Source organism: Carcharhinus amblyrhynchos, chromosome 12, assembly GCF_965287045.1.
Source record: "Carcharhinus amblyrhynchos chromosome 12, sCarAmb.v2.hapA, whole genome shotgun sequence".
Lineage (NCBI taxonomy): Eukaryota > Metazoa > Chordata > Chondrichthyes > Carcharhiniformes > Carcharhinidae > Carcharhinus > Carcharhinus amblyrhynchos.
This window is the reverse complement of record NC_137335.1, coordinates 13,094,638-13,109,431: the sequence shown is the minus strand read 5'-3', so window position 1 is coordinate 13,109,431 and position 14,794 is coordinate 13,094,638. Positions and strand designations below refer to the sequence as shown.

Genomic DNA, 14,794 nt, shown 5'->3' with positions numbered 1-14,794 from the left:
ACAACCAGCAGTGACTTTATATTCTTAAATAACATCACAAGCCATAACCGTTGTTATGACATGGCCATAACAACATGCATCCATCCCAAGAAGGCTGCATATACCATAACAACCTCTCTTATCTGCTCCGCACTGCTGACATTTACACTTTAAATAGGTTAACCAGGATTGGAAATCTCTTAATGCCAATCGCGTCTATGCCATTCCTTCTCTCTGTACCTTGCTTCTGAAATTTAACTTGATATCAAAGAAAGAAGAAGCGTTCAAATCCCGGCTAGAGTGAATTTTAAGGACAGAATATCAGGCGATAAATGAAGAGGCAAGCCCCAGCTTACAACTTGGTTTTTTCAGTTTGAAGACTTGCTTAGTGAACTGGCAGAGCGGCAAAGTTTCCCAGAGACTTTGTTTTTTGTGGCACGTGGCAGTGGTGGGGGAGCCTGATCTGCAAGGTCAGCTCCCACAGCTATGGGCATTTCAGTGCTTTGACCTCTGTTAAGAGAACCTGAAAAAAGACGCAAAATGGATGAATTAACATAAATTTTAAACGGCAGCAAATTACCTCCTTGAATGTTGTTTTGGATTAACAGTTTCCACTTTGGACACAATAAATTGCCACCAAAATGAACCTGAAATCGCATTAGTTAGGTTGGGCTCCAAATTTCTGCAAGTGACTACGTTGAATTTGGTGCTCAGCCAAACCTCCATTCATTGCTGCGGGACCAGAGAATCCCGCCAGTGTAAACGGCCAGAAAACTCCAGTTTTTTTTTCCATTATAATAGATTGTTTAGTTTTACATTTTTGCTCCATTCTTAATGTTGCAAAGCCAATGCTCAGAGTGGACCGGGCATACCCAAATCCATCACCTTGCTTGCTCCAAAGACCAAATTCAAATTGAATCCAATTCATGGTCCACACAAGAGAGACAAACAAGATCCAAGCTGACAAGATAAGGCATTGTCCCATCTTGGGCTTGATCCAATGCTTGATCTTAGCCAAGAGTATTCATTGACGTATTTAAGAGGAGTAACCTGGTTCAGTGTTATTAATATACCTGAAAATAGGCTTATGGCCAAATATAAGCACTTTTTAGTAACAGTGTCCAGTTCTTCACAGTTAAGTAATCTCATTTAAAATAACTCACAATGACTTTCAAAGGCAGTTAATAATTTCAATTCGGATCTAGTAGCCAATTCTTCACATATTAAAAGTTGTTTGGTACAAAACTTTGAAAATAAGTCTACTTGTGTTGCCTGAGGAAACAAGCACAATTTGAAGAGCCTTCCTGAGCCAATGTGATTGGTACATTAGTGTAATTTTCAGCTGGGAGTCAGGCCAGTTTTGTGGTCGCGCTCGATGTGGGTGAAGTGAACTTGACCAAGCAGAAAAGATGGCAGGAAGCATGAACATAAGCAGTTTTGAAAATTACTCATTGATGCTTTTAAGATTCTCAGACTGGCTTTGAGCTGGTTCAGCCAATTCTGTCTGGATTCTACCAATATTAACAGCAGAAACTTGACCCTGGGTTCTTGGTAGAAGGAATTACATGAGCAAATACCATCATAACAGGCATATTTATCACATTTAAGCCTATTAAGCACAGAAGAATCCATGTATATTGTTTTCAACAAACACAAGTTACACCTCAAGTTTCAACTTAATTACATTATTTGATTTTTGATTTGATATATTGTTACGTATTAGTATACAGTGAAAACAATTGTTTCTTGCAAGTTATACAAAGCATATCATTCATAGAGAAGGAGAGTGTGGAGAATGTAATGTTACAGTCATAGCTAGGGTGTAGAGAAAGATCAACTTAGTGCAAGGTAAGTCCATTCAAAAATCTGATGGCAGCAGGGAAGATGTTGTTTTTGAGTCAGTTGGTATGTAATTTCAGACTTTTGTATCTTTATCATGGCGGAAGAAAGTAGAAAAGAGAATGCCTGGGCTTTGTGGGGGTCTTAATTATGCTGGCTGCTTTTCAGTGGCAGCAGGAAGTGTAGACAAAGTCAATGAATGGGAATGGTTTGCTTAATGGACTGGGCTTCATTTACGACCCTTTGGAGTTTCTTGCAGTCATGGACAAAGCAGGAGCCATACCAAGCTGTGATACAACCAGAAAGAATGCTTTCTATGGAGCATCTGTAAAAATTGGTGACAGTTGTAGCCAAATTTCCTTAGTGTTCTGAGAAAGTAGAAGTGTTGGTGGGCTTTCCTAACTATAGTGTCGGCTTGGGGGGAGAACCGGGACAGGTTGCTAATGATCTAAAACCTTGAAGCTCTAAGAACATGTACTATTTACTATTTCAGAGGGAATCTTTAAGAAAAAGCAAATCCTCCAGATGGTTTGTGTTGTACTATGAAATTTTAAGCAATTCTGAGCAAATTAATATTTATTCGCAGTAATCTGAATGGACATTTTTGAACCACCGAAGTTATACACTTGAATAGAGTCTAGAGAAGAATTCTCCTCAGTTAGAGATTGGTATGGAGGCCATGAAGGGTCAGGAAAAATAAGAAAAAAAGTGTTGAATGGGAATACTAATGTGTTCCAACTTCCTCCTGCAGGGAGCTTGTGTTTTGTTTTATTAATTCACAGGATAGGGGTGTCACTGACTAGGCTTTTAATTGCAGATTTATTAATTGAGTTTAAATTCTGTCAGTTGCTAAGGTGGGATTTGAAGCTGTGTTCCTCAGAGCATTAGCCTCGATCTCTGAATTACTAGTACAGTAACATTAACACTACACCTCCCCCTCCCCATGAATGCTTGCATTTGTCACCATCTAGCAGGAACTGAATCAATTAGGGGAGGCAATGACCTATTACTAGGCTATTAATCCAGAAATTCAGCTAATGTTCTGGGGAGCCAAGTTTGAATCCCACCACGACGGATGGTAAAATTTGAATTCAATAAAAAATAACTAGAATTAAGACTCTACGATGACCATGAAACCACTGTTGGAAAAGCCCATCTGGTTCACTAATGTCCTTCAGGGGAGGAAATCTGCCGTCCTTGCTCAGTCTGGCCTACATGTGACTCCAGAGCCACAGCAACGTGTTGACTCTGAACTTCTGTTGGGCAACTAAGGATGGGCAATAAATGCTGGCCCAACCAGTGACACTCATGACCCACGTATGAATAAAAATTGTAATTTTGACAGGGTGGTATTTTACTAGCTGTGCAAAGGACCCCCTCCTCCATCTACCAGCTCCAGCAGGTCAACTCTAACTTGAGGTCATCTGTGAGCAAAGTCCCATATTTGAAAGAATAGCCCTGGGGATTGCTCTCATGGACAGCACTTGGGTGCAGAATGGCAGCCGGTTCCTCAGCCTTCTCTCACATTCACTTTGCCCAGCCCCCTTTTGTGCCACTCAACTCAGCATCACTCTCAAGGTAACCACGGGTGAAGGTTTTCAGTCAGTCTTTAAATGGTGCGCATCGACTTGTCCTCCTGCCTGCTGAAGCCTCCTGGACAGCAATCCAGGAGGCAGGTTCTTAATGGGATGCCTCCCAGGACATTGGGTCAGCAGTTTTGCTGCTATAATGATCAGGTTTACACCTCAGGAATGGTCCTGATGACCAGTAAAAAAAAATGTCAGTTTTCTACAAAGTTGGTAACTACCTAATGGCGTATATTGTTTCCCAATTTGACCATGGATTTCAGAATGTTATCCAGCTGTGCTCCAGACAAGGTGATTGCTAGAGTGGTCCAAAATTAGTTACTGATGATGAAATAGCATTATATACAAGCAAGAACAAGCCATGTCTCAGCTGCATCTCTCAGAATTCCAAAAAGTCTGTCCTATATATCAATAACAAAGCTTCGCTCTCCCAGACAGTGTTATCTTCTGGGAGCTTGCCCTCTCATTGATAAAGTCAAGGCCCAAATAGTAAACAGCTGCCAAACCTGAGTTGTTGAAACACACAGGGGTAACACAGTGGCACAGTGGTTAGGACTGTGCCAGGGACCCAGGCTCAAATGTGGAATTGGGTGACTGTGTGGAGTTTGTGCATTCTCCCTGTGTCTGTGTGGGTTTCCTCTGAGTGCTCCAGTTTCCTCCCACGTTTCAAAAAAGTGCGAGTTAGGTTGATTGGCCAGGCTAAATTGCCCCTTAGTGTCAGGAGATTAGCAGGGTAAATATGTGGGGTTACGGGGATAGGGCCTGGGTGAGATTGTTGTTGGCGCAGACGATGGGCTGAATGGTCTCCTTCTGGGGAGAGGGTGGGAATGTGGAACTGAGCCTTGACAGATCAGCCATGATCTTATTGAATGGCGGGACAGGCTCGAAGGGCTAGATGGCCTACTCCTGCTCCTATTTCTTATGTTCTATGTACACAGTAGAGATTCTATGATTATGTATGTGCAAGGCTTGGCTTGCCTACTGGCACCATAACACAAGTTAAATCCTGAGATACTGACAGCAATTATCATATGAATGTCGGTGCTGCTTCATATAGGTTACTGGGAGATGAGGATTTGTTAGGAAAGCAGTACTTTGTTCAAACCAGATTAGCAAACTTATGCATATCCTTCAGCATTTTCCTACCTTCAAACTCCATCCTCTCTGCTCAGACTCAGATATATGTCTGTTGTGCACAGTTTAGATCAGTTTCTGCCTCCACTTATGAGAAAACCCTGTATACTATTTTCATAACTCAACTCAATTTAGGTTGTTGATATCACTTTTCACCCCAAGGATTCCTTCAAAGTTGTTTTTGTAGCTTTCTGATGTCATAGATTTACTGTTGTTGTTTACCTTTCCTAACATTAGCACGCATCTATCAGTGACTTTTCAACACAGTCAAGGGATCACCATCTAACTTCAGAGTTTCCCAATCATTAGTGCGAGCAGGCATAATGATGACCTGCACGTGTCCATTTCAGTGGAACTATTTCAAGAGATACTGCAATAATTGAAAAATTGTCCAGGTGTTTGAACAATGAGAGAAACTGCCAACATTTTGGCAAGACTGCACCTCATTCCATGGGGATCAGGCATGTTTGAGGACTGGAAGTGGCAGCCTTAGGCCCACACGACTGCCTGATATGCAGCGAGCAACGATCTGACGGAGACAGCCATTATCCTGCAGGATACACTGATTGGATCATTGCTCAATGCATATACAGCATGAATGGGCCTAAGTCAACTACTTTCAAGTCTCAAAAGTGGCCAGTCTCCTCAAGTTACCCTGGTAAAATATCCTACAAATTTGAGCAACAGGTAAAAAGCTAGCTGTTCATTTTGCTGCTATACAGTAAGAACCTGAGCATTATTCTCCATCAACAGGAAGCTGCCGTTAAGTCAAAAAGACATTCTGCCAACCACACAATTGAATAATGTGGTATGTGAATTTCAGTGCCAGTATGATTCGAGGTATGTAGCTCATGCATCCCAGTGCCTGGTGGATCCTATCAAAGAGCACATTCCCTCAGCTGTTCGCAACAGGTGGAGAGTACTATACATACTCAGCCAGTCTCTGCCCAAAAAACCCAGGACATGGCATCTCACATCAGATGGGATTCCGCGATTGGAAAGCACTTACTGAACAATCCCAAGGGTGCTAAAGCATGCACTACAACTAATTTAAGTTGGGTTTACTTGCTGGAAGCCAATACATTTACATGCTGGTGTTAGCGTGGATAGAGGATTGGTTGTCAAATAGGAGGCAGAGAGTGGGGGTCAATGGGTGCTATTCGGATTGGTGGATGGTGACTAGTGGAGTGCCCCAGGGGTCGGTGCTGGGGCCTCAGCTATTTACCATTTATATAGATGATCTGGAGGAGGGAACCGAGTGTAGGGTGTCGAAATTTGCTGATGACACCAAGATTGGTGGAACGGCAAATTGTGCGGAGGGTGTGGAGAGTCTACAGAAGGATCTAGATAGGCTGGGCGAATGGGCCAGGAAATGGCAAATGGAATTTAATGTTGGCAAGTGCGAGGTGGTCCACTTTGGTAGGAATAATGGTAGGAAGGGTTATTACTTACGTGGCGAAAAACTGCATCAGACGACGGTGCAGAGGGACCTCGGGGTCCTTGTGCATGAGTCGCAAAAACCCATCTTGCAGGTGCAGCAGGTGGTCAGGAGGGCGAATGGGATGCTGGCCTTCAATAGCGAGGGGGATTGAATATAAAAGTAGGGAGGTCTTGCTGCGGCTGTATAGGGCATTGGTGAGGCCGCAGCTGGAGTACTGTGTGCAGTTTTGGGCGCCGTACTTACGCAAGGATATTTTGGCCTTGGAGGGAGTGCAGAGGAGGTTTACTAGGCTGATGCCGGAGTTGAGGGGGTTGAGCTATGAGGGGAGGCTGAATAAATTAGGCTTGTACTCGTTAGAGTTTAGAAGGATGAGGGGAGATCTCATTGAGACGTATAAGATGATGAATGGGATGGATAGGATAGAGGTGGAGAGACTCTTCCCGCTCAAAAAGGATAGTAGGACTAGGGGGCACAGCCTCAAGATAAAGGGGGGGGGGGGCGGTTTAGAACGGAGTTGAGGAGGAACTTCTTCACTCAAAGGGTGGTGAATCTCTGGAATTCTCTGCCCGTTGAGGTGGTGGAGGCTGCCTCGCTAAATATTTTTAAGACGCGGGTTGATGGGTTTTTGATAAGAGAGGGGATTAAGGGTTAGGGGGAGAGGGCGGGAATGTGGAACTGAGCCACGACAGATCAGCCATGATCTTATTGAATGGCGGGGCAGGCTCGAAGGGCTAGATGGCCTACTCCTGCTCCTATTTCTTATGTTCTTATCCTCTGCAAATGGGAAGAACACGTCCAGGCATCACGCCTTTCTCAATTAAACCAAAGTTAGGCAACTATTCCCTGGTACGTTCCCTACTGCAACACCTCAACCAGAGGCGACTTTCCTCTTTTGAATTTAAAGAAAAGCTTGGGAATAATTGTTCCCTGGTCATTCTCCATGGCAACGCCTTGACCAAAGTCCATTTGCCAATCAATCAATCAGCACCTTTTTCTCATAGAATATAAATTGCCTTTCCTATTGAAACTTGGTATTCTCACATCTATTCTGAAGAAAAGATTTGGCAGTATGTCTTTGTTCAGAAATGTTCATGTTACGTACTACCAGGTGAACATCACAATATTACATTTTTTAAATATAAAGTCCATTGTGTTATGCAGCTTATTAACTGGGTTCTCTGTAACTCAGTGGAGTGGTGATTAACTTCAGAGATGGATGTGGTGGGCGGTGATGTGGAAAAGAAAGTAAAATCTGCAGGGAAGGAATGAACAGAGGAAAGATCTCTTTCAGAAATCACTGCTTCCTGAATATACTAGTTAACGTTTGTGGAGTTATCATATTAGCAGTCTTTAGAAAAGGCAATGAAAAAGCTTAGGAACTTGAAGCGTTTATCAGTTACATATAATCTGCAGAAATGGAGAGTGAAAAATATCAAGCACTTACACAAATGGTAAAGAGATATTTTCCTTCATTCAGCTATTCATAATCATGATTGTAATTGCAATTTCTTACTGATATCACATGCCATTCTGGTGTGGTTCAGATGCTGTTCCACACGTGAGGAAAACATCGATGTTTTTGAAGGCAGTGTGCAAAATAAAACTGTTTTGAATTTTCCCATTCGCCGTCCAGTTACAATTATTTTCCAATTGGATAATCCAGTTTGCTTAGCTCGATTAATTTGTTCCTTTGTGGGGGGGGATAACAAGATAGAGTGCCCCCATTTGGGATTGGGAAATGGTACACAATTTAGAGTGTTCTGAAGGGCAGGGCTGGAGAGGGGGAAAAACGTACCAAAATTGGGAAGGTACTAATATTTTACAAATATGCAAATATTAGCTGACAGCAACCTGCTCAAGTGCTGAGCACACTGATTTCAGCGAGTGATTATTAACACCACATTTACAGTGAACACACACCAAGCGTCAGTAACTTTCAGTAAGCATGCTAGTTTTCAACTCTAGGGACAAAACAGCAGTTCAGGTAAACGTCTCTGAGCCATGTTCTCCAATCTTGGTTATCCTTTAAACGATTAAAAACATAGTAACGGAATTTTTAGTACCATGCTGAAAAATTCAATTCTTTTTGGCACTCAAATACCTAAGCAGAATAATCAAAGGAAAAGTTATACGTAGAGGTAACTCAAGCTGTTTTCAGGTATCTGAGATGCATGCTAACGTGGCATTGATTTTTATACCTTACTTGTGTTCAGACAAGCAACTGAAATTCTACACTGTAAGCTTAACAGACATCACAGACTGCTAGTGAAAGTACCTCACCAACAATTTAAGATTGGGTTTGTAGTTTGGGTTTAGCCACAAGAATGGAAATGTGTAAAGTAACTGTGCAACATGTTGGTATATCTGCGTTTAAAAATAAAGCTCCCCCTCTTTGAACCTTGTTGCACAAAGATTACATTAGCATCTGGTTCAGTTGCTTGGAAGTTTAATGAAAATTGTTCATATGGTAAGGAGTGGCATTTGTTTCGTTGCTGCTAAAATCTGGACAATGAAGTTTGCCAGGATTTATAATATTCCCATTTAAAATATTTGAATGAGGAAGCCAACTGAAGAAAAGAATTGATTTATTGTAAGAGTAACTTCTTTAACCTGACAACCAGTGCCTACACTCATCCATTTTTGGCTTCTTGTATCTCTCAATTTTAATTGCTTCGTCATTGTCCGACCTGCATTTAGTTTTAAAGGTCCTAATCTCTTGAATTTTCTTTCTGAACTGGAGTGCCTTGCTCTTCTTCTGAAGGATATCCCTTAAAACCATCTCTTTGGCAAGCTTTTGGTCACTTGTAGTATTATCTCCTTCTGTGACTTCGGGCAAACTTAGTTTGGGATGTTTTATTTTGTTAAATGTACTATATCAGTTCAAAACATGTTGTACAAACTGAATTATTTGATGCTTCAAAAAAAAAGCCTTTAATTCTACATTTCTCTAAATTTTATTTTTGCTGACTTTGTTTTTAATTGTGATAAAATATAGGAATTATCATTTGAGAAGATTGCACATGAAGATAGCACATGGCTATCTATTATCTGGAGGTACTATCCAGTGCAGTGGTAAGCCCTATAAACCAGTATCAGGCTGAGCTACAATGTCCTCTGTAGCTAAGAGCCTCCTAAGACTCCCTGAGTGGGTTTATTTATAAAAGCTGGTTACTTGGTTGTGCGATTAGAATTCCAGCCAGGGTTAGTTCCTCAGATCAGGATAGGAATTATTTGGAAAAGACTGAAAATTGTCAAGCCAGACTGAGGAAAGCTTCACAAGGCAATCCAGCATGCGGCAGGATGGCAGTAACCATTTCAACTTGGGAAGCAAGTTTGAAAACCAAAAGCTCATGCTGGAGAATGAATCACCATTGAAACAATGATCAAATAAATATCGCCAGGCAATCTGTATTCTGCGAAGAACCGTCACAAAGCAAGCAGGGCCCAGAGAGAAGGGGCTGCACAAAGTGCAGAACCCAAGGGCCCAGTTATAAGTGAGGTGGGGGTGGGGTGGCAGGGGGTGTGGATTGGGGGCAGGGGCCTCAGGTTGGTTGCTTGAATTGGAGTTCTCATTGTTGACCAGACTGAGCAGCCAGAGCTTTGGACCTGAAAGACTGGCTTAAAAAAATTGGAATGAAGCTGCCTGAAGTTCTTTCCCATTCTCAGCGAATACCAGTTTTACATTTAAGAAGAAACCCCATTAATTGTCAGTAAAACTATCAGGGGACAACAGGATTAATTCCAGTTGCAAACCTTGTGAAGAAATCCTTCAGGAAGGGCATCAAGCCCAGGCTCTGGCTGCACACGAAGGGCCGTAATCGTCAATATGATAGATTGGAGTGCTTATCAAGGATCTTCTCACTGGTGTAGAGGTATAGGAACTTGTTGGTTTGAGAGAGACGGCCAAATGTTCTTGGGGTCTTGTGTGATTTGATAGTTAAACCCAGCTGTACTCCCAAATCACAGGCTAACTGCTGAAGAAGGTGTACCACCTGCTTTGATTTAACTGACTAGGCCTCCTATATGCATATCCAAGTTCTAAACAAAAAGCCTGATGAGGGGTGTCAGTCATTCAGACATTGCATCCAATATGTCTCTGGTCTCTCATTTTCCTCCCAAAATAATACATTTTAAACCCCTGCCCGCAAAGCAAAAGTCAGTCTTTTAATTGTTAGTAAGATGAAAAGAGTCCTGTTTCCACATAACCTCCTGGCTACTCACAGAGTCTTTTTAACATAAGGGAAGAAAGAGGAACTAGTCTGTTGCTGTCTTTTCAGGCTTGTAGATCTTATGTGAGTGGTACAAACAGATATGAGGAATATACCAAGGATACATTTTTTTGATAAGTTTTTATGTTGTACATGGATCAGAATTTAACTGCTTTGTTGTCTGCTGACTATCGGCCACATTTAAGTTTTAGAGGCTGTCATTTTGTTTATGATGGGTTCAGGAAAGAAAGTGTTTAAAGTTTTAAAAAATGTCCTGTGTGGTTTAGGAAAGTACTATTTGTGGCAAAATAATTTAAAGTTCCCTGCAAATATTACATTGATCTCCAAGCTAGCTGAATTACTCAAAATTGTTTTGTGACTAAGCTTCTTTGAGTTGAAACAGCTGTGTGCTGTCTTAATGGCCCACGATTCTAGAAGAAATGGCTAAAACAGTTTAAACTAAGTTGACAATATGGTCAGAATTTTACCGCCTTGCCTGCCCCGATTCCGTTCATGGAACGGAATTCTACATTGGCCTTGGGCAGAATTTTATGAGCCTCGCCCGAGCGAGGTCGTAAAATTCTGGCCTTTGTCGAAATAAACCACATATTGTTTTAATTGATCTGTATTAGAGGGAAATTATTTTCTGATCTTTGAGAGGCTTGGATTAAATTGTTTGAGAAATCTTGCTTAATAAATTCTACTTGATTTTTTAAATACTTGTCATTTGTACGTCATAGGCCAAGCACAACTGAGGAGCCTATGGTCAGAAATTCAGACCACTTTACAAATTTTTTTAAAATTAGAAGGGTTTAATATCTCAATTCTAAATCTTACATGACTGTCATTAATGGGCTCATTGTTTCTGTGCAGAGTGTGGCGTGGCGTGGGAAACACCACAGCCTGTTTTGAGGAGAATAAATAAGGGGGGGGTTGTTAGTGGAAGGTCATAGCTTGGCATAAAAGGAGCCAAAGGGTTGGGGGCGGGGGGTGGGTTTGGTAGGAGGTCATAGCTTGGCATAAAGGAGCCATAGGGTCGGGGGGGGGGGGGGGGGGGGGGGGGTTAGTTTGGTGGAAGGTCATAGCTTGGCGTAAAGCAGCCATGGTGGATTGGCAGGGGGCATGGGGAATGTGCGGGGGTGAGGATGCGCAAGGGCCAGAGAGCCTTACTTTCATTGTAACCAGTACCAAGTCCCACAGCACTAAAAGGATGTTGCCTGGGTTGGGAGGCATGCCTTATAAAGATAGGCTGAGGGAGCTAGGTCTCTTCTCCCTGGAGAGACGAAGGTTGAGAGGCGACCTGATAGAGGTTTATAAAATGTTGAGAGGAATAGATAGGGTGGATTCTTGGAGGCTATTTCCCAGGGCTGAAATGGTCGCTACGAGAGGACACAGGTTTAAGGTGCTGGGAAGCAAGTACAGAGGAGATGTTAGGGGAAAGCTTTTCACTCAAAGGGTGGTGAGTGAGTGGAATCGGCTGCCATCGGTGGTGGTAGAGGCAAACTCGTTGGGGTCTTTTAAAAGACTTCTGGATGAGTATATGGGATCTAATGGCATTGGAAGTTAGATAGTTCTATAGCTTGGTAGGTATAGATGTGATCGGTGCAACTTGTGGGCCGAAGGGCCTGTTTGTGCTGTAGTGTTCTATGTTCTAAAATTTTAAACAGCCCACCTTGGTACTCAGCAGCCCTTGTGGCTGTCTATACAAATACTATTAACTGGAATGCCCCAGGCTTTGCAGCACTTTCTACAGAGGCTGGTGTGGTTGGCTGGGAAATTTCCTGACACTTGCTTATGGAGTTGAGGATGAAAATGCAACTTGATTACCGGGGGTCAGGTTGTGGCAGATTCGTACTCTTTTTCTAATTGACTGAGCCAAACCAAGTGGAGTGGGCGATGCAGATTTTTAACAGTCCTGCTTCTCTCGAATGCTTTTACAGTCGACCTGCTCTTCAACATCCTACCAAAGTTACACTAGCGGTCTATCTGAAATCACTAACCCGTGTGATGAGTTCCCTCACGTGGGCGCTTTCTGCAGGTCTCCCCTGCAAACAGCAATGCAGCTCCAATACAGACTGTGCACTGGTCCCCTCAACCTAAGTCTCTCCAAACTCTGCAAACTTATCTTGCCACTCTTTATATTGAGAGGAAGCCCAACCCTGGGGACCACCTCCTAAAAAGGGCAATATATTGCAATTACAAAACTAAACAGGTCAGTACGCAAGTTGTTGAAAACATCCACTGGGATTGATGTTGTGATTACTTGTTTCGTCTGAAAGTTGTGAGAACTGTAGGTGGGAAGCAAATGATGTTCAGGGATTTCAGCTGCATTACAGTTCAGGTGCTGTATATTTATAATGAATATGTAAATGTGGGATCACCTATGGGTCGCACACAAACTAACACTGCATTATACAGTGGCTGCTCTTAATAGCAATGAGCTATTCTGCAAACATACAGCAGATACTTGTAATCAGATGCCAACAACGTGCATAATCATTTTACTCAGACGTGTGTGTTATTGTTTGGTGAATTTATTGGGGAATCTTGGAAAGGGAGAAAGAAACACGATGGAGGGGGGGCTAAAGGTGGGGATGGCAAGGGGGACAAGGGTGCGGAGATCAGTGGCCTGATGCAAGTAGATAGAAAGATGAGACTTTCAACATCGACTTCCAATTCCTGAATGGTACAGGCCTGTCATTAATTCTTATTCATTCTTCTGCCAAAATAGTTATTTTGTGGGTTGTTCACATATACACCCAAAAGTAATCATTTCTCAATAGAAAAGTAAGTTAATTTATTAGTCACAAGTAAGGCTTACATTAACACTACAATGAAGTTATGTGAAATTCCCTGAATGGAATATAGTTCATAAGATATAGTTGCAGAGTTAGGCCATTCAGCCCATCGTGTCTGCTCTGCCATTTTGATCATGGCTGACATGATCCTCATCCCCATTTCCCTGCCTTTTCCCATCCCCATTTTTCTGCCTTCTCCCCAATACCCTTCAACCCATTACAACTTAAAATCCATCTAACTCCTCCTTAAATTTACGCACTGTTTAGTAGGCAAAATATGTAGGGGTATGGGGATAGGGCCTGGGTGGGATTGTGGTCGGTGCAGACTCGATGGGCCGAATGGCCCCTTTCTGTACTGTAAGGTTTTTAATGATTCATCCACTGCACTTTGGGGTAGCAAATTCCACAGATTCATAACTCTTTAGAAGTAGTTTCTCCTCAACCCTGTTTCAAATTGGCTACCCCTTATCCTAAGACTATGACCTCATGTCCTCCCACAAGAGGAAGCATCCGCTCCACATCTACTTTATCCATACCTTTTATCATCTTGTATACTTCAATCCCCTTATTCTTCTAAATTCCAGAGAGTATAAGCATAAATGGTTCAATCTCTCTTCACAAGAGAGACCTCTCATATCTGGAAACTGTCTGGTGCAACCCCTCTAAACTGCCTCCAATGCCACTATATATTTCCTCAAATAAGGGGACCAAAACTGGTTATATCACTGGATACAAGTAGCTGGTCTGTTTGTTAATCTTCAAATTTTCTTATCACCAGCTGTAGTTTATCTGTCCATAAAAAAAATCATTATCTTTCCTTGAAAAAGGCAGCACAAGAGTGCAGTGAAGCACTTCCTGCAACACCCTGTGGGAATGTGGATCACATTTCGCCCCTTCCCAAACCTTCAACAAAGGGAGCCAAGGACTTGCAGGTTTTGAATGGTTCTACAAGGTAACACTATTCAGGTCAAACTTTAATCACGCAATGCATCTGGATAGATATTAAAACCACTAAAATAGATAATCCTCCTCATAAAATTAAGTCACTTTCAATTTAATCCATAAACCTGCAAACATGCTTCAACAGCAAAACTAAAATGTTGCTTCAACATGCTACAGTACTGCACCCTGCAGTCAGTGATAACTACCTGAAAATTCAGAGTGTAGAAATAATGTACTGGATGACACTTATCATGGAAAATTACTACTGGAAAAATACAGCTCAAAGATCATTCATCAGTCAGATTAATGACAACACTCCTTTATAAAACTGTATATTTGTATAAATCTTTTACTTGTTGTTAGACAAGACACTCCTACTTAATCCATCTGGGTAGGTGGTCTGACATGCAAGGCAGCATCTGTCCTTCCCTCATTTAAAGCAGACTAAATAATAATAAATATATAATTAATAATTGCAGATTGCAATAAGGTAAAGGTTTTTTTGCATTTTATGAAGCTGTTGCTGTATTGTATATTTCTTGGACATGACCCACTGTTACCTGCTTCCAAACAGCAGAATATATTTCAAATTGAGTACTCTGCTGCATTGTGTTGTGTTTTGAATGAACGTTGAAGCTTCCAATTGTTCCGTGGTTGACTATGTGGATCTGTTTATCACTGATGTGCACTATGCTTGATTGTTTAAGTCTGGGTGTGGATTCAGAGGAAAGTAAACAAACTATAGAAGGTGCTGAAAGCTAAAGCTATCAGCATGGAGCAGACATTTTAAAACTCTGTGAACGTAATCTATTTCACACCTGGAGAGGAATCTTGAATTCTGTGCACGTGGAGTGCTAGCTGGGGTGA

The 14,794-nt window shown here is 42.0% G+C and overlaps 1 protein-coding gene across 2 annotated transcripts in view; it reads right to left on the bottom strand.

Moving 5' to 3' along the window:
• Positions 1 to 388: 388 nt before the first annotated feature.
• ralgapa2 (Ral GTPase activating protein catalytic subunit alpha 2) overlaps positions 389 to 14,794 on the bottom strand; it is a 474,330-nt gene continuing 459,924 nt past the window's right edge. For both annotated transcript variants that reach the window (XM_080200068.1, XM_080200069.1), the window contains one exon: positions 389 to 502. The gene's annotated coding sequence lies outside the window, so the exon portion shown is untranslated. The remainder of the gene's footprint in view (positions 503 to 14,794) is intronic.